This window comes from Ciconia boyciana, chromosome 14, assembly GCF_034638445.1.
Source record: "Ciconia boyciana chromosome 14, ASM3463844v1, whole genome shotgun sequence".
NCBI classification, from domain to species: Eukaryota; Metazoa; Chordata; class Aves; order Ciconiiformes; family Ciconiidae; genus Ciconia; species Ciconia boyciana.
The window spans coordinates 12096331-12122312 of record NC_132947.1 but is presented as its reverse complement, the minus strand read 5'-3'; the positions used below and the strand labels follow the sequence as shown (position 1 = coordinate 12122312).

The 25982-nt window shown below is 48.3% G+C and overlaps 1 protein-coding gene across 3 annotated transcripts in view; it reads right to left on the bottom strand.

Moving 5' to 3' along the window:
• ZHX3 (zinc fingers and homeoboxes 3) overlaps window positions 1-25982 on the bottom strand; it is a 51609-nt gene that overhangs the window by 12624 nt on the left and 13003 nt on the right. For all 3 annotated transcript variants that reach the window (XR_012045131.1, XM_072879101.1, XM_072879100.1), the window contains exon 2: window positions 19665-19771. The gene's annotated coding sequence lies outside the window, so the exon portion shown is untranslated. The remainder of the gene's footprint in view (window positions 1-19664; window positions 19772-25982) is intronic.

Sequence of the window (25982 nt, the reverse complement as noted above, 5' to 3'; positions counted from 1 at the left end):
GCTACAAACTATAGCTTTAAAGGCTGAAAGGAGTTTCGTGTCAGGGAAGCAACGGTAAAAGGGAATTCTTTTTTAATTTGATTCTGCAGCTCTAACACAGGCCAGGGAGAAACTGCTGGGCCCTCTGCAAGCTTTTTCGTTTCCAGCAACCTCCTGATAGAGATCCAGTTCCAGAGTCTCCATTACTGAGACAGCTTGAGTCCGAGACGGATCTTACCTAGTATATATGGAGTCGCCAGATATCAAAAAGATGATTTTTATCTGTCAACAGAATAAATTTGATACAGAGCGACCGAGATACACAAAGACCCCCATTGTGCCACGTTAACAGAGTGCCTCTCCCGAGCACGCCGTCACTATTATTTTGGGTAAACGTGAATGGCCTGACCCACCTACGGAGAACCTAAAAGCTCTGCATTTCATTTACCAGCACATTTGCATCAAGCTCCGTGCTCTCTCCAACAACTTTCGTTAAAAATGCAATCAAAGCGGCCCCAGCCGCCACAGCTCTCCTGCTGGGGCTCCAATATTAATGCCACCTGAGAACACAGATTGCAAATTTAGCTGGAAGTGAATCACAGTGCCAATTTACTGGGGAAAAAAAAAAATTTAATCAAGTGTACTGTTTGTCCGTTTCATTTCCATGGAACAGTTGCATAACCACATGTTCAGAGCATGTTTTATTCACTGCTCACCTTCTGGAATGCACTAATACTTTAATACACCACTAATATATAACCGAACGGATAATTCACCGATTTCTCCATCATTAAAGGAAGCGAGGTTGTTTTAATGGATAGGGTAAATTAATGGCAGAAAAATTAATCAATTAAAAAACAGCCTTACAACGGAGCTCAGTATACCACCACTGCAAACGCCTCAGACCAATCTGTACAGCTGTGTATTATTTTATAATTAACTGGAGCAAAGAGACATTAGCTGAATGGAATAGCTGCCTGGCAGCAAGGAAGACAAAGGGATTGTACTTAAATCATGGTTCCTATTTAATTTATACCTGCTAATTTAATAGTGAGGTAGCAGAGTAGGCAGGTCAAAGGACCTGTGCACCTAAACCTGCCACTGCTGTTGGAAATTTGAGGGGAAAACTGACTTAAAGCAGAGTCAAACCGATTCGGTCCCAGTGATGCTCCCAGAGAAACGAATGCTGGAAGGAAAGGCAGCCCAAAGGCTCCTTCGGCCAGGTCGGATCCCAGCCCAGCACGTGGCTGGGGGTACGTTTCTCTCATACCTAAAGCACCAGGAGCTGACCCTGGGTCACACGACAGCGGGACGACTGTGCACACCCCGCTCCTGGGACAGGGCAGAGCAGCCCGGCCTTTGCACAAGGCAGGCACGAACCCAGGTGAACGGCTTGGGTCAGGCTGTGGTTCCCCGTCCTTGATGTACAGCCGTGACGGCTTGTCTGCACAGCTCCCAACTTAAAACAGTTTAAAAAATCACCACGGGAAAGCTCTGCTCCGCTGGTAGATGCAGTTTTACGTTGTTGTCACCACGTCATGGCTACGGGGACAGCCAGGTTGGTGGCACCCATCAGTTTCTCAAGGATTGTGGCTCAGAAGTGGCAAGCCCTGTCCTCGGAGCCAGCGGCGAGGGCAGGGGAGCCGCAGGCTGAGCTCGCTCCTGCACTGCCCGGCTCTGCCCGTCTCCTCCGTGTAGGAGGCCCAGGAAGGCCACACGTCAGCGACCCACCTCCAGCTTACAAACAAGGAGAAGGAGTACCACGAGACATGCTAGCTGTGATTTCAACTACCCCTAGTGATTCAGAAAATAGTAATAGAGGAGGAAGATGGAAACAGTGAAATCCAGGATCCCAATCTATGAAAACAACCAGCATTTCTGCTAGAGACAGCCCAAAAACTACAATGCTGCTATGAGCATTCCCCTCCTGCAATGCCCCCCATACCAGCCCTCCTTCCTTCCCAGCACAGGAGCCTTCCCGTCCCCATCGGCGGGTCCAGGTACACGCTGGTAACCCTCTGCAGAGCAGCTTTGCCTCCGCTGAGGAGAACAATGCTGAGACCGGTCAAAGTGAGCTTAGCAATTTCAGAAAATTTACTTCTGCAGAGATTAACAAAGGGAGGTTTCGAAATCTGCACTGCTGAGTATGAACTTTCAGCTTTTTCCAGCTTGGCTGGATAGAACTGGTTTGGTTTTAAATGTTTCAGTGAATTAATGAGTTAGGTTGTTAATGCAAAACATTCATTCCGTGCAGTGCCAAGGTCCCCAGTTAGAAGATTAATTTTTGTGACCTTTTGCAAACCTCGCCTAGAAACAACAGAAAACCCACCAGGCAGCATCACCGGCCAGCCAGCGCACAGCCGGGCACAGCAGCTCTGGTCCCACCGCCCGGGCTCGGGGCCGACGGGACAGTCGCCCTTCTCTGCCCCCAGCCCAGCCATCTCCTGGGTGCCCAACGCTCACGGTGGGGACAAGGCTCCCCGTGGACACGTAGGACGGCTACGTGCTCTACTGTGGGCTCCGGTGTTTGATGCAGCTCTGCTGAAAAGTAAATGCTCAGTTTAAAAAAAAAAAAAAGTCAACACCAAAATAGAAGTAAAATAACAGTTTTCTCAACACTTTCGGTGCCTGCTAGGCAGGCAGACACACTCCCCAGGTCAGGGACAAAGTTGATGTTTCTGTCTCATACGAAGCCAAGCACAATATTGGCACTTTAAATAACAGCGGTTTGTTTTTAAGCTGAAACTCTGCAGGCCCCAGCTGATAGCATAATATGGGGAGAAAAAATTAAAAAAAAAAAATCAAAGGAGGAAAAAAAAGTTGACATTTGAGAGATTTTCTCTCCCCCCTTTAGGCTCTACCTCCAGCCAGGCACCGAAGACGCACGTCTGTCTTTGGGAAGTCCACAGATGACTTCGCAACTCCCCACCGGTAATTAGCAAGTAAAGACCAGTAAATAAAAGATTCCTGTGGCCAGCACCACGGAGTGGGTGCTCCCTGCAGCACCCAGACCCGAGGGCTGAGCCACCTTCCCCTTCCCACCACCAAGCACCCCACAGGGAAATCCCACCAAGTTTCGCAGCGGGTGCCCCCCAGCACGGCAGACACCCAGTTTGCTCTGGGCAGCGCTGGGTGCCAGCTCACTAGCCTGGGACTGGGTGCATTTACCTGGGTGCTGGGGAGGGGAGGAAACACAGGTCCACGCAGCAGCAAGTGCAGGTGTATGAGGGGCACAGCCCCATGGCCGCCCCTGTTGTCAGCCACGGCAGTCCCGGGACCCTGTTTCTCTTTGGTTGGGCATTAACATTTGTTCTGCATTTGGAGTCCATTCATGAGAATTCATGTAGGAGTTTCACCAGTTTTATTAATTTATTGCCAAAATCTGCCCAGTGTGGGCTGGCAGGAGGGAGGAAGGCTGGAGACTCCTGCGCTCTCCAGACCCACGTGGGAAGGGGCAAAGGCTTCTTCCCCGGCCAGAGGCTGCCCCACACCAGCTCTAACCCGGGTTTCATCGCCGTGGACTTGGAGCCACAGGCTTTGGTTACATCAAAAGCGTAACAAAGTGCGAGGAAAGGGCATGCAGCAGCATCACCAACGGGCTTCAAGGACACAGTCTCCTGCCAAGAACAGGGCAGCTATTGCTAATCCATCCCAGGGACACACTACGTGGATGGACACGCTCCGGCAACTCAGCAAAGACCTCTCCAGGCTACATCCCTGTGGTTCACTACGGACAGGCACAGAGTGAACAGCGCACCTCTCCAGAGCAAATCCCAACTTCCTGGGTGCGGACAGGATGTCTCTTAGCTGCGCCAGCACGGCTCTCTAACAGAGAAGGAAAGGCAAGATTTGGCAAGGCTGAGCTCCTCTGTTCCCGGTCTGTGGCTGTGTGTCCCAGCTAGCTGGGGTCCAGCCATCCTCCCTGGGTAACTGTTTGCAAAGCCTGAAGCTGGAAGGGAAGTCACGGGACGGGATCATCTCCAGCAGCCTAAAAACACCAGCACCAGAGCATCACCCTGGCTCCCTGCAAGTGGTGTGCACCTCCACGCCGTGCCCTTGCCTAGGGCTGGCACACGTAGGTGGCATCTGCCACCCAGAGCCTGGTCCGAAACCCAGCCCAAGGTCGTGACACACTTAATTCTTTTGGGGTTTAACCCTGTACAGGACTGCAAGTTCCTCTCAATGAACAGTTAATGAGATTTTCCCCTCCAGAGCAGATCGCTACTGCACTGAAACTGTGGGCACTCAACGTTCAGGTGCTCTCAACAAGAAGAGGGAAAGCAACCAGCAATAAAATAATTGCAACCTGAGAGAAGCCACGTAGGCAAGAAAAGCTTCTTCGCATCTTATTATTTTGCACTGCACAAATGTACAAACACACGCACAAATTTCAGCAGTTTTGAGCTTCAAGCAGCATCACATAGTCAACATTTGTACTAAGGAACAATTTCTCTTTATGTCGACTGGTCAGGGTGCTTTGTAGTTTAAGCCTGGCTTTGAAAACGTGTGTACAGTCTAAAGGCAGTGGAAGCCAGTTGACCGAACAATCGTATTCATTCTCCATTACTTGGCAGGCCTAGAGTAGAAAAGCGTCTTTCCCATTTAGGCTAGTTAAACGGAGCTATTCATTAAAATTTCGCCCTTCTACAAACTACTGTACTTCTCCATTTAAAATTTGCCTTTAAGAGAAGACCTCTCTCCTTTGCCCCGCACCACTCCTCATCGCCCTGTTTCAAGTCATCACCCATTTACGAGCTGTGTTTTCGGATTGCTCTCATGCTTCCAAAACAGCAGCAACTCGCCTTTGCCATCATTACCTGGGTAGAGGCTGGCTTGCTGCCTTAGCACTCGGGGACTAATGGTAATGATCTCCGCTTTTTTTTCAGATGAGCAAAAAACAGAGCGAGAAGGAAGGCTAGAAAGGGGTGGCTGAAACAGAACGCGATTAGAGTATAAAAATAGGTCACTAGGATAATATAACCTTTAGACTATTGGCAATGTGCCCCCCTTAGAGACGAGCCTGCGTGCTATATTTCAGGAAAATGTCAGGAATAAAAAAAAACACAACGCACATCAAAACAAAACCACTGATCATCCCTCGGAGCTTTGCGCGCTTCTGTTTGAACATCACTAACATTAATTCACTCGCTCCTTTTCCTCTGCCCTCATCCATTTGATCGAGCACAAAATAAATGTTATGCAATCATACCATTAACATCTTCCAAAAAAAAAAAAAAAAATCTCTTTTGGCATAGAGGCTTCAGTACAGATTTGCTCCAAGTTACACTACCTTAGCAGGGTTCACAGTCCCAGCATCCCAGGGACCGACCTCCATAGCTTCAATCCTCACATTTTGTCCATGCTGCAAAACATTCCTGGCGTTCCCCCAAAGGAAAAGGTCCAGCAGACAGATAATCATCTCTCAACAGAGCCAGCTCCGAGGTTACCGCTACCAGCAGAGGACACCAGATAGCATTAATGGAGCTTCAAGAAGTCCCTCAGCTCATCGGTATCTGGGTCTCCTATCACCTCACACTCAGCCGGTGAATACCAGCGGGTTGGTTTGTGCCTGAATAGGACAGTATGAGAACATCAGTCAAGTTTATAAATGCACAGGAGCTCTGATTTCAGCCCCTTGTGCTTTCTCTAGGAGGTTTTCTTTTTGCTTGCGTTGTCAGGGATCTGTTTGTGATTGCAGCTTGATCGCAGGCACCTCAGACAGCCCCACACAGGTCAGTAATATTCTGCCACACCACGTTCGGACTTGCTACACGCCTTGCGATCCCACGCTTAGAGCTTATTATCAAGCATCACCATTTAGGTAGGGCAAGACCAGCTTTGGCAGATGCAGCCCTTTGGAATGCATGTTAAAAGGGGTAGGTTACACCTAAAATATACTTCTTTGTATTTTTATTACCTGAAATTGCTGAACTGGCTCCAAGCCAAAAAAAACCAAACCCACTATCGGGGAGCTCGGAGTAAAGACTCCTGGTTCCCAAAGCAAAATGAGAACCAGAGGTAGATCTTGGTCCATGTTAAATTTCTGACAAGGGTACCTGAGTCTTTTAAATCAGCAGGAAACACTTGGCCAAGGTGGTGAGGAGTTCCCAGGTATGGGCACCCGATGGCAACAGAGCACACGAAGTGCAGGAGCCCACCGTGCTTCTCAGTGCTGCTGCAGCCTGCCCGGTCCCAAGGAGTCATTTTGGGGGAAGCCTCTGAGCCCGTGTTTCTGAAGCACTTCTGCTCACAGCCCCACTTCCAGGTTTGCACATCCACCTCCGTATGGGTGACCCTATTTGGGGGCCATCACCCCAAATTCAGGAGCCACAGCTCTAGATGCTAGCACAACATTTATTGTTAAAAGAAAACCAGCGTCAGCTTTTATACCAGCACTGAAATGATCCCGCTGCAGAACCACAAAAGCCTGCTAGTGGGTCACGCAGTTTTCTCACCGAGCATCCAAGTCCTTTGTGCAATGAAGAAACGCTTGCTGAAGACAGGCTGATCACCAGTTACCGGGCGGCCACGTAAGGGACAGACCCGCAGCAATTCCAGGGAAATAAAGAGTGTCCAGAGCTTTAAAACAAGATGCAGGTGGGAAGGACTAAACCGAGCTACTAAATAGTACCAGACAGCAAGCATAGGGCGCTGGAGCTGATCATCTGCAGCACAGACTGAAGACTATGAGAGTGCTGCAGCCCCTTCCCAGCTGAGCATTTTTGGATTACTTCATCCCCCGTGCCCTTTTGCAATATGCTAGCTTCAAGAGCTGCTTTACTTTCTGGCTCAGCATCAGCTCCCATTCCCCCACTTACAGTTGCTATAACCAAAAAGACAACTGCAAAATACTTCGGCTGAAAGCAAGGAAACAGGGTTTGGCAGGTCGGGATCATGGATTTTTCTTTTTTCTCCCCCCTGGATCCTGCTTCAGAGTCGTCCTGTCAGACCTTGAGCGCAGCCGATGGCTTTTGCAGCTTATTGAGTCCGCTGGTTTATGGCAATGTTTTTCTGCTCACTGAACTGGCTCATTCTTTTAGCAGAACAAACTGTTCCACGTTGAGGCAGGAGTTGGCTGTGTTTTAACAAAGGATTTTTCCCTTCTGACAGTGTTTTGCAGAAGACCCAAAAAAAGGAGTTTGGAGCCAAGTTACAAAAGGTCAGGAGAGGCAAGTCAAGCACTGGGTGTAGTTCCTGTATGTCACAGCCAGTCAAGGAAATGGGTGGGGAGAAGAGGAATGGCATTTCGAGCTGCAATAATATGTATAAAGTGGTATTAATGAGGAATGGGCTTTTGAATGAGGATGGCAAGTATGCCGGCACTATAATTTTTGCTTTACAAGAGCAGGCTTGTTAGGTAGGCTGAGGTCTCCGCAATCATTTATCCATGTGAAGTATGCATTTGAGAGAGTTCAAGTAGCACTAGCAGCAAGAAAAAGGCAGTCGTCTTTGCTTCCCCTCCCCAAGCTGATTTCAAGCAGCTACCGTACTCTCATCTCCCGTCAGCCAAATGAATATTCAAAAGGCTTTTGCCAAGCGAACTACAGTCAATCACCAGCACAATGCTGGGGGAAATAAATACTGGGCTGAGACACCCGTGTGGGACTGGCACCTCGTCTCCCCCCACTCTGCTCTAGCATCCCAACCATTTTTAATGCGGGACAAAGCACTCCTGCAGAGGTTTGCAGAGGCTGCTCTGCCTGCTCCCTTCCCTGCCACGAAGCAGGACAACACCGTTAGAGCAGAGGTGCTGTCATCCCCCAAGCAGGGAGGGTGCATGGAGGATGAGCATCCACTAGCGAGGGTGCTATGGGTGGTCCCAGCAACACAGCCCTCCCTAAGGAGCTGACGACAGATCTTCCCTTTCCTAGAGGTTGGGACCACAAGTGTTTTTGGCGTTGGATGGACAGGTTTCTGGTGAGACCCCACTCCCTGTTCAGCAGCAGCTGACAGGACCAGGGTCTGTCCGTGCTATGCGCGGGGCACGGACAAACCAAGATGGCCAACTCTGGCCTTACATATGTTGGGCGGAGGGGAGCCAAGGAGATCTGCAACAGTTGACAGTATGTTATGCCTAATACTCAAGCTTTTCCAGGCCTCAGAGGATCCCTGAATAGAAAGAAACCACCCATCACTGGAACGCAGCCACTTTTGTGGCTGGAAGGGGCAGATGTTCAACCCCATACAACAATGCAACACAGCAGTTGAGACTGTAAGTGAAGAATGCTGCATCCACTTAAAACTGAAGAGGGAAATTAGGGACATCATCTAATTCTAGACCTACCATTTAGTCCTGATGCTTACAGTTCACATACCTACTATGCAAGAGTGGCACAGGGTTTTCTTCCATTGCCTTAAATAGACAATACCCTGGCCTAAAGCGTTGAACTACAAGAACTTCAGAAGCATATGGTCAGACTGGCAAGTTTTCAGCTCCTTCAGCTGCAACACCATTTTCAAAAAAAGTCCAGCTCCTTTTTAGTACCTACATAAGTGACAGACTTCCAGAAGTCCCCACTTTCCAATAGGTCCTGCTGGCCTAGAGCACAGACCATTAAGAGAGCTCAGCATCCTAACAGCCAAACCCTTTGCTGAGGTATGCCTGATGAGAAGCCGAACTTCAGAAGTCCTCCTCACCGCAGCTAACATTAGCTGCTCCACCACTCAGTTGCCAAGAAGAGCGGGCATGGAGAACTACATCATCCCTACCACCCAACCTTCCTCCACTGACCCCCGAGAGCTCACAGGGGCCAACCTTCTCCCTTTCTCCGAAATACCCACCATTTCTTTTAGGCCTGATAGTAAGAGAAAAATGGATTTGGGATTTCATTAGAGATCTCCATGGGCAAGATCTAGGCGTCCGAATCGTGCACCTGCCAGCCAAACGCAATCCTTGTCATCTGCTCTGCGGTTTGAAAACTGTATTTGTTCAAAACCATTTGTCAAGCCACCCTGGACAGTACGCAGAGATACAGAACAAAGTTCAAGGGTTATTGGTGATATGAACTGTGCTTGTTAGGACTCTTCTCTTTCTCCAACAGTTTAGTGACACTTGGAATTGCCTGTCCTTACTGGAGAGTCAATTATTTTTTTAGTTGAAAACTCACATCTGACACTGTAGGTCAGCTGTGAGCTGAAAGCATCCCAGTTATTTACTGCTGGAAGCAAAAGGAATTTCCTTACTCTCAGAAGACAGACATTTAAAATTAGTTTCAAGTACAGTTGTGATAAACAAATCATGTTCTCCCCCTTTCCCTCTCCTGGTTTTCTGTTTGTTTTTAAGTCATGCCTGCTGGTCTAACCAGCCTTTTCCTTAGCTGCCCTCTGCAACTCCTCATTGAAAAATTCATTCACAAGGATGCAGGGGAACTACAGACATCTTCCGAGAAAAATCAGCAAAGCCAGATCCCTGCTTTCAGAGCTCTCCCTTTGACACTCCATTCCCCAGGGACCTCATTTTTTGACCACCATTAAAAAACCCCAAACCACCAAGTATTTGGCTTTTTTTCCCCTTCCTGTGAAGAGTGGGAGGTTGGGAGGTGGGCTGTTACCTTCCTAGAGGGGACACAGGCTCAGGACTTGAGCTCTCTGCCGATGGCCAGCCGGTGGAGTCTCTTGCTGGCTGGAAGACGAGCTCACCAGCCCGCTCCACCTACCCTGCTCAACGGCTGCGGGACGGGAAGAGCTTTCGGCAGACTGACAAGGAAGACAAGAAGTGTTTAAAACAGTACGATGGCCCAAGGAAAGGGCTTGGGGTGTTGGACTGAGGTCTCCTGCAAGCCTTTCTTCAAAATATTGATGTACTCATTAATTTGTGGATCACGAGGCCTTGATATGAGGAGATTAATTTAAAAAATTCAGGCACGCTGGGAGAATTGCTTCCTTGCCATGTGTTAGCGAGTCTACCCATGAACTGCCAGCAATTACTAAGCCTCCACTCTGTATTCAAAGCTCTATACAATGGAGTTTATTATTTTTAAGCCTTTCAAACATCAGTGTAGCGAACTTAAGAGTGCTATTTGGAAGATTAAGATACGAACACCACCATATTATTCAATTTAGCTCCAACACTGAGCACTTATTTCTGTAAAGAGTCACAGCTAATACTACATTTCCAACTGCCAACAGAGACAAATACTTACAGCTTTAAGTCACATTGCAGCATGGTCTTGTAAACCAAATTTAGGAAATAAGAACAAGGAAATTACTATCATTATGCAAATACTGCCCAATTACTGCCAAGCCATACCAAACCTATCTTCAGGTCTCGGCCATCGGCTTCAAAAATACACCCGTAGAAATTACAACCCAAGGCTTTCTGTGCGTGCAGCCAGGTGTGAAGTTACTAGTACATCTCCAACAGCTGTAGTAGAGGAGTTTTCTAAATATTTTATACGGTCATACAAGTGCGAAGAGGCTGGCTACCACCTCACCGCCCCAGCTCATTGCCTGCTTAGGACGGTCCCGCAGAGGAGAGCAGCAGCTCTGGGGTTTGACGGCGATATGCCAACCCCAAGGGCTCCTGCCACGTGTCTCTGGGGCTTGTTCCCATGTTCTCAGCCCACGTGGTAGAAACCTCGGTCCCATCCCCACAAGCTGGCTCACCTTGAAAGAATGACACCATTTGCTTTTCCAAAGAGCTCTGCGCAGCTCCCTTTGCAGAATTAAGGCCACTGCTGAGCTGCGTTGCTGGCTCGGCTCCCCAGTGTCCTATTTTGGGGCCTTTGCGGGTGCCATAGAAACATATAACAACTCAAGCTGGGAGGGACTGCTGGGGGACATCTGGGCCAACCCCCCACTCCCAGCAAAGAGTTTCCATCAATTCTTCACCCGGCAGGCAAAGCTGCCTATCAGTACCAAGCTCCTGTTTCCTATAAACTTCTGCTGCATGGATACAGAACAGCTTTCTGGCCACTTGTGTAATTTACAGAGACCGTTGAGTAATACTTCTTTCAAAAATCCAGAATAATTCCTCAAAAAAAAGACAGAAGAAAAACACCCCTAACCATAAATGTAGACAGGTTCCAGGATTTTTTGCCCCTTCCTCTGACAACAGCACATAGAGTTTACTAATAGCTGCTTTATTTGCCCAAATCAGACATGCAGACAGGTGACATAAAGGGGAGAGATGGGAGAAAAAACGGAAAGGATTTGTGCCTGTTTTCTATCATTACACTACTTAAGGGAGAGCCAACTTGAAATCATCCCACCCTTCTCAAACAATTGTGTGAGTTAGACGAGACTGGGTGCAGGACTAGCAGGATGGGAACAACATCCTTCCAGGGGAATAAGGGAATAACCAAAGAATGAAATGAAATAAGAGTCAATTAAAAAAAAAAATCAGTTTGCCTATTTGAAGGCTCTCATTTCATTACTGCTGATTTAACTTGAAGCCTTTGGAGAAAAGCTCTCTTTTAGGAATCTAATATTTCCCAGCCCTTCAACTGAACATGGAAAAGTTCTCATTGCAACGTGTACCATGGATAACAGAAATATTCCTCATTTATACCACCAAAAGCATCACGGCCCATGTTATAACCTCAGAGAAACAGAAATCAAGACTTCCTCCTCCCTTTTCAGAAAGAAATGAAGGGTGGTCTCATTACACCAGTCTAAAACATTCATCATCATTAGGGTGAACGGCACAGCATATATCATTAAGCCTGCTTAACATACGTAAGAAAACAACAGGATAAACTAAACTGCAGGAGGAGTCAGCGCAGGGGACCATAATGTAAAAATAGTATTTCTGCTGTGCCAGCAGGCAGTCTGCAAATACAGGAATGGGGATGACCGGCTGGCTCGGGGGCTTGGTAATGGCATGATGGAGCCTTTCATTCCTAGGGCAGCAGTCCAAATCGTAGCCATGTTAGCAGAACATGGTCCTCCAGGCATCTGCTTTCTTCCTTGGGCTGGGAGAGACAAGACTTGGAAGCATCTCAATGATATTGCACCAAAATGACAGCGTGTCACGCTGGGTAAAGCTCAGGACAGCAGGAACCCCCTCCATACACAAGCCCATAATCACCTGCCAACAAAAGATTAAGCAAATAGACGTCTACAGTGTCAGGGGAGCAAGGGGAAGAAGTGTTCACAGTCTGCAGGACTTGTCCCCAATCAAGTCGGAAGCAGACGAGATAGCTTCGCAGTGAAACCCCGCAAGGGTAATGCTCTTAAGATCAATCACACGAATCCTTGCGTCAAGCTGCCTACCCAAGTGGCCAGGATCAGGCAGAGCAGCGGGCAAGAGGGTTCGTTAAGTGAACTCTCCCTGGATTAATGCTGTAAAACTGTACGTACCTCCCAGTGACAGCTGGGAAGGTGGTTTGCAGCACTGTCCAAACACTGAAGAGCTATACTACCACTCTTTTTGAGGTTCTTCTAGACCATCTGCTTTCACATCAAAAGGACTCAGCAATTGCTAGGGGAAGCACCCAAAATTCAGGGCCAGCTGCTCCTATGTGTACCCTTCATCCTCTCCCCCCTTCTAAAATCAGGCACAAGTCTCATCACCACCTCGCAAGTGCTGGTGAGTGGTGAAAAGCTGCTAGCGAAGAAGATACCCTCACCTTTTAGGTTACACAAGTTGCCATCTTGGGCAAGGTCCCAGGGGGCTGCAGCTCCCCGCCAGGCAAGCCTTGCTCGTAGGAGGATATTCATGTTACAGTGAGCAACGCACCACTTGCCCTCCCCAGCACACAGGTGTTCTGGAACCGTTCACCAGGGATCAACTGCATTAGGAAATTGCTGCTAGCCTCCTCCTCATTGCCTGGCATCTCCTCCTCATCCCGCCCTTCCTCTGCCAGCAGTTCTTTCCATGGCATTTTAGATTGTCCCCAAGGGACGCTTGCTGAGCCTCTCCCCATGGCATCTCCCCACGGCATCTTTCAGGATCGTCCAAGAGACAACTCTGAAGGCTCTCAGAAGTCAGACGTCTGTGTGAACTTCCATACGCACGCATGCCAGTCTGGAGCTTACCCTCCCCAATGCGCAAAGCGGCTTGAACGATTAAAAGACCCACAATTCAGGAAAAAGTCTACGGCCTTAAACGTGCATTGTCCCAGCATGAGGATCGCACAAACCATGCAAGGGGAAAAGAAGAAGGTTAGACGGGATAAGTGCCTGAAGATACCACATCCCCTACATCGACAGCTGGATTTCTCCCCTTTTACCAGCGTCAGGTCTGCTGTTCAAGACACAGTTTTACTGTGGGAGGGCTCCCAGCTACAGGTAGAGTCTAAGGGAATAGCTGGCAGACCTACCTGAAGTCTGAGGTTTACAATCCCCTGGTCCAGAAGCAGCCCCAACCTGTTATCCTGCCCCGGACGGCACGCGCTGCCAGCTGCCCAGCCTCGCAGCATCCCACCCGGCACATCATTAAATGACTCAAGATACCTTGAAGAGGAAAGGGTTTGGGGTTTTGGCCTTTGGGAAGGGCAGAACAGAGATTAAAGCAAAGCTTCTGTCCAAAAGGGATGGATTTTCCAAACTGCTGGGCCATGCCTCTTGCACAGGTGATAAAAACTTCATACAGCAAATATTCACACCAAAGATGAAAGAGCTGGCCCCAATTTACATTCTGCTGCTAAGCTGCTTTGGTGTGCTTCTCAACAGCCTGCACAAGCCATTGAACCCAACTATATGACCAGAGGGAAATACAGAGATCTGTGTTTTCATTATTTCTGGAGAGTCAGATATTCCCCAGGAGCATTTTCACCCACCCACAAACACCACGAGGCCCGATTTTCTGCTATGTCTCAAAGATGCTCATTTCCATCTCCTCAAGCACAGCACCCCACACCAGCTGCAGCTCAGCTGCTGCCGGAGGTGCTGACACGGGGCGGGGGTCTCAGGCCAGCGGCTCTCCTGGATCCACCCCGGACCATCAGGCTCCTGCAGAGGGAAGAGGGCCTGCATGCCATCAGGACGAAGCGGGTTCAGCATCACTCCTTCTGCAGCTCTGCTGCACCTCAAACGCAGGCAGCTCCTGCCGGTGCCGGGATGCGGCTGTCGCGTGGAGGCTTCCCATGGGCTCATCCCATTGGAATGGCAAGGGGTCTTCATGGCACAACGCAGGAGCCAGCAAGCCCCCTGCCCCCCTGGTTGTCTGCCTTTCCAACCGGGAGGTTTTAGCACGTTTCAGGGATGCTGAAAAGCCCCTCTTGACGTTTAGGAAGTGGTAAAAGGAGTGGTCAGCACTGTTACCTCCCACTAGAAAGGAAGAAACCGAAGCGGGGATAGATGAAACAATCTGCCCGAGGTACGTCCGCACGCTGCAGCGGGGAGCAGCTCCACGTGCCAGCATCTTTATTCACAAAGCCATCGCCTCTCCCTAGCATCCACCCGGGTTTAAAGCAGAAAGGCAGCACAGGAGCAAACGCAGAAGAATACATTAAAGGAAAACTTCATGCGGAGGCCAAAGGAGCACCAGAAACCTGCCCTACCCAAACTGGCTATCGATTTAAAGCTAAAGGGAAAACCGAAAGTGATGCTAAGGAAGGCTTCTCTGCTCAAGGAGCAATCACTTTGCTAGCACATCTCTGCAGCTATGCAGGGAGCCCCACGATCTCACAGAGCAAGAGCTCTGGGCACCTATAAAACCATCTAAATGGATTGTCCTGTTCTGTTTTCCCCAGGAGAACAGAAGAAAGGCCCATAAGACGGTCATGCTTTCTACTCCATCCAGGTTCTTCACACACTGGCTATGGAAAAGGGTACAGACCGCCTTCCCACTGCCACAGCTCCCGGCTGGAAGGGAAATGCTGTCACCGGCGTGTTACAGAAAGGGAAATGAGGCACAGAGCAATTTTAAATAACTCGCCCAAGGTCACAGGAAGCTTATAGCAAAGCAAGTAATTGAACCCAGGACTTGTGAGTCCCCAGTCTAGTTACTTCTCAGAGATCATCCTTTTAATGGGTCACCTTTAGACAGAAACCCTCCCAGTTTGCATACAAAAGCCCTGTCAAGAGATTATGCTGAATTATATTGGCATAGAGAATTATTACGAGTTTCCTTTCCAGCCCAACACGCTCAAAGGATTGTTTTGGAAATAAAATAAAATAAAACTTGCAGCATGTTCGGTGTGCTGGAACAGACAACTCCCCGAGCGCTGCAGACAGCTGAACCACCAAAGTGCTTGTAAGGCTCCAGATCAAGCTGGGAGATAAGGAAGCGTTTTTCCTCCGCAGTTAATCGCGTTGTTTTGAAGGGTGGCCTCCAGTGAGAGCTTACCGGTTCCCGAGTTTCACCTTGGATTTGCATCTTCATTCATAAATACCTCTGGATGAAACAGAATATTGCAGCCTTAGCACTGAGCCAAACATCAAAAAGCCGCTCCCTCTGCATGAGGCCTCTCCTTGAAGCTGGTGTGCCATCAGTTTGTGTTGCTACAAAAACAACCAAATGGGCTTTATCCATGCTTTCATGGGCCACGGGCATGGTTCTTTGCCTTCCTAAAGAAAATCTGCCTACAGCATGTCTCAGCATACCCCAGTCCACTCACAGAAACTAGAAATGGCCTTTGCTGGAGCCTTCCGTACCCTCAGGGTACCCTTGCCAGGCAGGGCTGGTTGAAGGCATCTCGGTGGCATCCAGGCTGGCTGCTCCTGCAAGTCTGTGGGGTGGGGACGGCTGCTGTTGGAGCCCCAGCAGCACCCCCTCCCCACGTACCCCAACGCCCTCCTGGGGGGACAGGTCGCCTCGCTCACAGCGCCAAGAGGAACAGCAGAGCCTGGGCTGCAGCATTGCCCCGTGCCCCAAACCCCTCGGACCTCCAGCACAGGGAGAAGCCCACACACATGCAAACAGGAACAGCAAAACCCAAATCTTTCTGGTAAACAGATGCAATTTCTAATAGAACGGACAACCAAACCACGTCCGTGGATATCTAAAGCGCTCAGATAATTCTCAGTTGATGACAAACAGTGAAAGTGTTGGGCGATAGGTTTGGAAAGGGCCATGCACGATAGAATTTGCCTTTCACACAATACAATGTGGGCTGTACAGGGGGGGTCAAAACAGTTAGTGTGGGTCTAGCCAAGAAGTTTATGCAGCATTTAAGCATCGAGTGGCCTCATCTTTCTGTGTACAAGCAATTTAATTTGTCACACTGTATACATGTCCCGAGCAGACAGGTCAATAAGAAATAAGAGTAGGAAGGGAGGGATGAGGGGAAGGGATGCAAGGGTATCAGGAAAACAGCATCTGAGCTGCGAGTTGGGAAAACTTTCCAGTTACACACATTGACTGGGCAGATATGAAAATGAAAACAGAGGCAGACCACTGCGGTCAGTTCCCAGAACAGCTTCACAGCTCCACGCTCAGGGCTACGGCCGCCCACCTGGGGAAGGATGAGCCATTACTGGGTGCTAACCCCCAACCGCCGCCTTCGTAGGGAGCACCAAATCCATCGGCTCGGCAGGAAGAGAGAAGAAAAAGAAAAAAAAGAGAGAACTTTGCCTCCACTAAGACTCTGTTACAGAAAAAAAACCCCAAGCACTATCAAATTAAAGAGATAAAGTACAATTCTGCTTTGCAAAGCCTTTGCGTGGGGAATTCTTTACTTTGCGCTCTGTTGCAGATTTGCAGGTGAACATTTGCTCTCAGGAAAAATTCCTCTCTCAGGGTGGGGAAATTAAATGTATCTTTTCCCCGTCTCTTCTTTGCTGGCAGAGCAGAGGCAGCTGATGGGTGGAATAGCTGACCACAGCCATGCGAACGTGATAACCCTGTCCCAGCCCATTTTGCTTTAAGGCTACTCACCAGAAGACTTTGCTGCCACTCCACAACACCTGACCATAAACCCTGGTGAGGAGCACATTCAGTCCGGTAGCTGGGACCAGAGATTTCATGCAGAGCACCCAGTTTTGTGAAAGCACCATATTCTTTTCATGCCATGGGTCCTGTCTTCAGTACAACCATGCCGTCTGACCGGGATGAACCCCTCAGCCCTCTGCAAGAGCCAGCTCAGCAGAAGCACCTCCAGCCGGTTATTAGCAACAAGACCAAACTAGCAGCCATGGGTATCCCGATCCATGGACCCTAAACACAGGGCTGAAGAGGTGTGACATCAACTATGTCAAAAATCTGCTTGCTTTGAAATCCTACTCCTGCTTATTTATCTTACAGGAGTACCCAGAGGCCTCAGCCAAACCAGCATCTGCCCTGCAAAGCTCGGGCTGGAGAAGTGCATTTGCACATGTTAATGGCCACCTCCATGTATAGCTCCCGCACCATGGCCAGTCACAAGCAGCTCATAGTTTTGCAGTAGAAATAAATAATAGCCACGGCCCAGGTTTCGGGGAGAGGAGGTGCAGCAGCGGGGCGGGCAGGCTGTAGGAGAGCTCCTGCACAAGTGCTGGGAGCCAAGGCACCAGCCGGACATCGCCGACACTGGTGCCCCTGGGGCTTTTCTAGTGCTCCCATAGCAGAGCTAAGCTCTGCCTCCCAGCAGCCAAACCGTCCTGGTGGAAACGCCATGCACGGAGCAGGGCCGCGCTCTGCAAACCCCTGCAAGGATGTAGAAAAAGTTGTTAACCTAAACAGACAGATCTAAGATTGATTCGTAGGAATGATGAACTCAAAAATCCAATGGACTATTTACAGGCCAAGAGCATTCCTTGCTGCTCTTACCTTCATCTGTAAGGTCCGAGTCAACAACGGCTCTGGAGGAGCCTGTTTGAGGGCAACAGAGGCAGCCCAGGGAACAGCCGAGCCTGAGAACTGGGATTTGCAGGAGAGGAAGGGAAGTTAAATAACTGAAGGGACAACTAAGCACAGCTCACTAGATTTTGCTCCACAATCCAAGTGCTGAAGGTTGAAAACTCAAAACATTTCCTCCCTGAATGCATTAAATTCCCATTTTCTTATTTCAAAGTCATCTTCTTGCTTCAGCATCCAGATATGCACTTCCCAAATGCACTGCTAGAAATAGGGTGTTGTAAACAAAGTTTTACAAAAAAGGAAGGTTAACACACAACATATTTTTCCCATTACTTCAATACATCCTGCAAGCTCTGCAAGCTTGGTAAAGAAAGAGTCTATTTAAAAATCTAGGGTGGGGAAGAATTAGCTCACCAAAACCATAAACAGATTTGCTTTGCACTTTCAGTCCAAGAGAAAAACAAGACAGGCTATGTGCATATTGATGCACACAATAGCACAATCATTTTAAAAACAAATGAATTGGGAGGGAGAGGACACCACTGGAGGGTGGGGGGAAAGGAGGAGTGGAGAGAAAGGGGCCAAGTCCTAGAGCAGAGATCCTGAGGTTGGTTCTTAAAGCTCCCTAAGAAGATATTGGAAAGCCTCCGTGTGCCAGCGCAGGACCGTGAGCACGCAAAGAGGATGACACGTTGCTACAATGCCACGATCTGTCTCTGGGTGCAAGCCCTTGAGTAATAAACAGCATTATTTTCTGCAGATGTAACACAAAGGAATCCTTCCCACTTACTCAGTGACCTTCCACACCAAGCATCCAAATACTTGCATCCAATACTACTATCTTTCAGTGGCAAATACCAAGGGATATAAAATTTAATTCCCTTCTCCCTACTCTCCCCCCCAACTCTGTTTACCAAGTCGGAGTGAAGCTACAAAAGCTTTACCCTCTTCCTCCTGCCGAATTCTCCGTCTATAATGGTAAGACAACCCAGAGAGCAACACCGTTCGCTGCGTTCGCAAGGTTACTGCCGTAAGGTACCTGAGGACCCACCTAGTGTGCAATGAATTGAGGCAGCTCCAAGGAGGGCAGCTCTCAGGAGGCTGAGGGTGCACGTGGATCCCAGCACGTCACGCGCTACAGCAGGGTGCATTAGCTTATTCCTACCAGTTTAACAGACTGGATTTAGCCTGCAGAACTGGAAGTGTGTCAGGAAAGCTACAGCAAACAGCATCAGTCCAGTTGTTGTACTCCCAGTGCTGAATATTTAATAAATTCTAGAAACAAGCAGCCTCCAGGCATGCCACAAGCTGGGTAGAAATCACTCTAGGGTTTGAAAATCCCCATTTCCACGGGGACACTGTCATTTATCACGCAGCCATGAATTAGGTGAATGAATTCCCCGCCAGTCTGCTCACTAAGGCTTAACCATAGAGCTTTGTTTCTTGCAAATAAAATGGCTTTGCTCTGGTATGAGACCCAATTTCTTCAAAAATCTGGAACGGCGTAATGGAAAACCAGAGTGTTACTTCCAAGCACACTTCTTCCATCCACAGAAGCCAAGGGGAAAATGCATCGCTCTCCTGACCCCTCATCCACAAGACAGGACAGATGAACATTTATTAAGTTATATTGATTCTTAGGGGTGGGAAAGAAAATAAAACAGTGGTCTAGCACAAAGATAGAGGAGCACCAGCCAGGAGAAGAGTACAAAAGCACAGGACATCTGAACTCTGTCCTGCCCAAGGCGTGACGTTCAGAAGCAAAAAGAAATTGCCCCCTTCTCAGAGAGTCCTGGGAGCACAACCCAAGACCTGCACCGACCATGGAACACAGCAGGGCTCAAAGGTTAACGGAGCAAACTATTGCATGACCACTTATTTCAGCCCTCGGGCTAGAACAGCCTTCGTAGGAGAATCCTGCAATAGACTGAAATACGCCAAATTTCTCTGCCCAAGCTACGTAAGACAGAAAGGTGGACGGTATGCATTGCACACGGAGCCCGAGGTGGCAATGGTGACCTACCTGCACGATGGACCACGACCTTGGCCTGTCGTTCTCTAGTTCCTCCTCTGCGCTCGCGCGCATCTTTAAAGTGCCTGCAGTCACTGCAGCTGCGCCGGGATTCAGGGCTGGAAGAGAAGACGTTACACCAAAAATTACTGCTGCACCTCCGAAGGAGAAGGTGACCCTCGGCTAGTAAAGGCTAAAAGTAAAAATAAAACACTGATCAGTTTAAGGTGTCTCCCAGCTCATGCTATCCACCCCGCTGTGCTCCCACAGTACCTCCCCGCCGAAGCATCCCAAAACACACATCTTCGATTTTTTTTTTTCCCCACTTAATTAGCAAAGGCATAATTTATCAGAAGTTAACCAAGTTTGCTGAATTAATCGCCAAGCACTCAACCGCGCTGCTCTCAACCCAGTAAAAGTAAAAACCTCCCAGCTGTGGTGTGCTGGAAACCAGGGACGCTGCTCCCGGGCTCTTGGCCACTGCTCATGGGCTCAGTTCGTTAACAGGTCTGGAAACCTCGATGGCCGAGAACATATTTAAAGAAGCAATCACAGCACCCTGACCGACACCGCCACAGCCTGCAGCTATATATAACCTCCAGCTTTGCTTTTAGCTGTGGGCTTCCTCTCTCCCCTCCATTTTCCTCTGCTGCCGTCCAGTCCCCATTCCCTCATCCCTGGAGAAGCAGCAGAGCCAGCCTGATGTATTTCATAATTTCTAAACTTAACCGTCTAAAGGGATAACCAGCCAAGTGGATTTCTGGGATTAAGTTCAGACCAGGGGAGAAAACAGCATACTGAAAAACAAAGAGTCACCCTGGAAAAACGTGAGCCAGAGCTCGTAACGAGGATGAAAAATAGGAAAATTATGTTGTGATTCCCAAGGAAAGGAAAATTTAGGCTCGTTTGCTGTTCCTGCCGGAGCGCGGCCAGTGGCAGGTTCTCCTCCTCCAGCAACACGTCCCAAGTGTCTCTGTGCTTCAGCCAGCCCGTGCGCTCAGGCTGGGGTCCCCTGCCAAAGCCCGCTGATCTGCTTCTCAGGTTGGATCCTGCTGACCACACCCTTTGCTCACAACCAGTGAGTTTCTTTGATTAAAATAAATAAGTAAATAAGCGGCATGGAGAGATTTAACCAAATAACTAGCACAGATGCATTACAACTTGGGAAGGTGCTGCCCGACCCCATCCAAAATCCTGCAGACGAGAAGCATCCACTCTGGCTGTAACCACACAGACTGAACTCTAGCAGGAGTTAAAAAAGAAAAGAAAATTTTTAAAAAAGCAAAGAATTGGACAAGTGTTGAAGGACGTATGAAGGTTTTCCCTCGCCAAGCACTCGGGTGTCCCGACGCTCCCTGCTGCAGAGCCACGCTTGGACAAAGCTTCCCCCAGACCCGCAGTGCTGGCTGCTCTATGTTATTTGCTATATGTTATTTCCTGTATATTATTTTCCCGACTTAATTCACAGGAAACACAAAGCGAGCACATAACTGGGGGAGAATTCAGCCCCAAGTCTGGCAAATCACAAGCGTTCAGAGAACAAGAAAAAAATGCTTTAAATGCCTGCTAGATGCCAGAGCTTTTTCTTTTTTCCTTGCTTTTCTTTTTTTTCTCCCCTAAAATGAAGGGAAGGCTTATTCTGAACCAATTAGGTTTCAACACACTTGGAAAGATCCCAGTGTTGAATGCCGGGACCTTGACATAACAGGTGACAACCTTTTCTATGCCAGAAAAAGTTTAACATATAATAAGAAACAAATATTAGACTGCTGATGGAGTGGGTTTTTATTCCAGCAATTTGTGTAAATGTCCTGTAACGACTTGCACAACACTACCATCTCCCAAATGAAGTGATAACAGCACGGCCCCGGCTGCTTATCTGCCATTCCTCCTTCGATAACACTACTGCTCCTCTCCCTTTATTATACGAGCTCTTTCTGCTACGGTAGGTTTAATATCATTCACACGCTCCTTTAGGGATTCAACATATGCCTAAGACATTAAGAAACAAGATTTTGTGATCCTTGGAGTACCTAAATTAAGAAAAGTGACCTTGATCACAGCAGTCTGAGCAGCTTCACGCTTCCTGAAATTAAACGTAGTTTAAATAGAAACTTAAGCTGGAGGCAGAGAAAAATCTGAGTTTCCCAAAACCTTGTTCTGAAATACGGAGCAAAAACTCTGCAAATTTGGCACTATGAGCCGCTATTACCCTGGCAGCTCCTCCTTGAATTGCCTGAAGTTGCTGCTTCAAATGAAATAACATAGGAGAGAGCTGGGGCAGGGGTTGGGGTTGGGGTTTCCTCCGAGCAGCACATGCAAACAGTCCGGCTGCTTATCACTGAAACTCGAACAGCAACAACACGACCAAGGCATGCTTTTTCCCTAACTTCTTTCAGATATTAAAATCCCAGCACCTGATAGCCACGAGATACTCAGGTCCTTCTGTCTCAGGGATTTCCACTGTCTGCCAGAGCCCCTGGTCACAGTTACCATCCCACTGCCGTCCTTTCCAAGCCTTACCGTTTCCTCAGGCTTGACTGAGCAGCTCAAAACCTGCAAACAGTCCAAGAATGGAGAACGTATTCCCCAAATATCAGACCTGACACAGAGAATAAGTCATCCTCATACACCTGGGGGTTTAAAACCGTAACGCCTGAAGCAGCTGGGACAGCGGGCTCGTGAAGGGAGGGAGAAACGCCAGCCTCCCAGCAGCATCCCTGGGCGGGGATCCACTGCGGGTCTATGCATTTAAAAGTCAAAACCACTGCAAAGCCTCAGGAACAGAGATTATTCTGTTTTCCTTTCACCTGGCAACCCCATCTCAGCTTTATTTATGTTTTTAACAGCTGTTAGCTCTCTTCTTGCTCTTTTTTGTTCTGGTGGTTTTTTTGTTTTTTTGGGTTTTTTTTGGAAAGGGCTGGAAAGGGAACAAGGCTGTCCCAGAACAAAGCCTCCTTGCAGAGCAAAGCCTGGTTCAACCTGATACTTGCACAAGCAGACAAGGCAGCCCCGAGCCCGGCTCTCGGCACTCTGCCCCACCGGAGGTCGGGCTGGGGAAGAGCAAAATGATACGGAAAAAGATGAAAACAATTCCCCTGCCCGCCAGTCCCCAAAGGGGATGCTTTACCTTTTCTTGCTGTTCCCAGGACTGGGAAATAGCTCAGCCGTGCAGGCACTTTGCAAGACCCCAGCATTAGCAGAGATGGGCACCTTCCTGTGGTGCCCACGTGGACCCTCCTGTGGTCCATGGGACCTTCTGCCCCAAAAGCCGAGAACACGGCAAGGTTTCCTCACCGTGCCGCTCCGCGTCCCAACACCCACAACAAAACAACTCTTTCGGTTCCCTTCGATGAGCGTCGCAGTCCAGTTTACAACAGTTATGATTTAGCAGCTCTCACGGATGGTCTTGAAGTTGACTAAAGATGGTTGTTATATCTAGCAAGGAGCAAAAAGCTCATTTATACCTTGAGACCCGAGTTGATTTGTGTGGATCTAACAAAAAAGGTGACGTGCAGCGATGCACAGTTGCGGCCAAGGAAGCACTAACTCTTACCTGGCCTGAGATTTTGCACCTTGTTTGCAAATCAATAGCACAGATCTGCTCCCTGCTCTTGACTATAAAACGGTTGTTCCCTACGGAAAAAGGGAAGTTGGCGTCAGACTGGCATCTCTGGTGAGACTCTCGGGGGACAGAGCGTGCGGAGGACACTGCAGAACACGGTCCCACCTGCAAAGGAGGCGCGTGGAGGAGACGCTTCTCAGCCCCGTGGGACCTCCTGGCACAGCCCAGCAGAGACCGCCCGGCCCTGCAGGCTCCGCTGCCTGTGGGACGCTGCGTTAAAAAGGTTCCCGTTCCCGAGGTACAATTAAAGGACTGACAAGTTACCATTTAGGATCTCTAAAGTGGCTGTTTCTATTTCTCCAGTATTTACACAGAGCTGGGAACTTGTCTTTACTGATATTTCTTTAAAGAGAAATAGCTATACTAAAGGCAACACCACTCACGCCCCCCCTCTGTCTCTTCCAGCTCAAGTGAACCAGTGTCCTGGAAAGGCTGTATCATCGAGAGAGGCAAGTCATACAATTTAACGTCCATAACATTCAATTTTAGACTCAAAGAGCATAAAATATTTCTAGCCAACATCTGCTTTTGTAGAGAGGCATGCAAACTTATATTATCTTTAGTCACTTCAATCTTTTTAAGTGCCTGAAAATTTAAGCCCCAGAACATCATTTGTCATCTCTTGCTTATTTTAGACTGCAAACAACCCTTTCTAGCCTCACCGCTCCACGCCAGTGCTGTAGGAAGGGAGCACAGGAAAGCATCGAGACAACTCCCACTTGCAGGAGAATAAACTGCACCTTCATTGCGCAAGAATGACCATCAAGAAATATTAGAAAGATATTTCCATCTTCCAACAACTGATGCTCCACAAGCTCTTCAGACCATCAAATCCAGTTGTTACTTTTAGGGAAAGTATTGCCCAATATTTAATCTGAACTTTTTTTTCTCTACAATTTTAGGACCGCGAACTCTTGCCCTATCCACTGTGAATGCAGAAAGCAAATACCACCTTCCCCTTTAGGCACCTGAAGATACATTTCCTCCCTCTCTCTTCTCTTATCTAGAGCCAAACAACTCAGGTTTGTTCAAACCAGTGGTTTCTAGACCTCCGGTCAATCTTGTTAGCACTTTCTGGACCTCCTCCAGCCGACCAGAAGAGGACACCTTCCCCCAGCCTTCTGCTCTACACACCTATCTACTCCAGGATGTTTATCTTCCGCTAAGGAGAGAGGAGTTTTATGCCCAATCTCCAAGAATTTACAAGCAGATAGAGACACGGTCCAATTCACATCTACCTTAGTCATTTTTTCCATCACAAAGAGAAGGAATTATGGAATATTCTTGTTAAGCGAAAAATTCCAGTTGCAGAGGTTTAAAAATTTTAAATCCTGTTCAGGCTGGATTTTAAAAAAAAGAGGTATGCGCAGCATCGAGCATTAAAGCTCGGCAACCGATAGTCAGCTTCTCGCTCCACGAAAAGGAAACAACAGAGCAGACTCCCACTCCTCTCATTTTCATTCCACTGCCCACAAGGATGCTCTGAGGACCACAGGGGACACAAATATCTAAATTTTACTATCTGTTATTTGAGAGCAGAACTCACCACTTTGTTACATGTTTTACACAAGGCCTAACGGGGCTCTGGTCATCTGTGTGATTATCCAGTTCAGCTGAAACAGAAGAGCACTGGTTTCCCTTTCGTCCAAAACTCTCAAGCCTACAGCATCCCGCAGGAGATGGGATATTCTGGGAGGGGGAACTCTGTCAGTCCCCTGGCATCTGCTTGCCATGCTGAATAACGTATCTAAACAGCCAATATGTTCAATAACATCTCTGAACAGCTCCTCTGCCCTTATCTCCAGCCTCTGCCCGCTGCAATTACTGGTCCTGTTCACAAAGTTTGTGGGAGCAAGGGGACAACAAAAGCAAAAATAAGTTTTTAAAAAAAAAAAATTCCCTTTGACCAAGAAGTCCCCCGGAGCACGCTGGGACAGGCAGCACTGCCATTAACTCAGGTATAAAAAAAGCCTGGGAGCCAGCAGTGACAAAACTATCATAATAGAAATTATTAATACGAGGGACCTCATTGCTCTCAGCTTCTGCACGCAGCTCGGCTAAAGCCAAAGGATCCTATTTTTTTTTGGTGCATGGACCTTGCAAACTCCACAGTTAGCAAAGAAAAAACACACTGATGGTTCTTACACTGTCCACAATACCTTTTTAAGGTGATTTGTCATTTAAACTGTCAGCTTAAAATCTAATCATTTTAAAAAATGAATAAAATATTATGTATTACATTCACAGGCTGCAACCACTGCCAAATTCCTCTGTCAATTTTTACGGGATTACAATCACATTCCTCTTTTAATGTTTTATTCTCTTGCTTCTGTGCCAAAGAGATGGGAAAGAGAGTAAATGGCTACTTAGGAACAGCGTATGGCGATCCAAACCAAAACCGAAAATGGAGCAAAGTGCCGTGCTCCCCCTCCTCGGGGGGGATGCTCCCCAAGAGCATCCTTCGGTGTTGGCTGTAACGCAGCAGACAAAACGCTTTCAGATGCCAGTGTAATTTTAAAGCAGGTTTTCCCATGAAAAATCCTTTTTTTAAAGGAAAGGCAATTTTAATTGCGAGGCAAACGCATGGGAGGACAAGCTTTATGTTTCTGCCATTGAGAAATACCCGGCTCTTGCAGAGACCAGAAACAGCTCAACTCAACAGTGGACACAAAGGGAAGGTCAGTGGGACCCAGAGCAGACGTAAG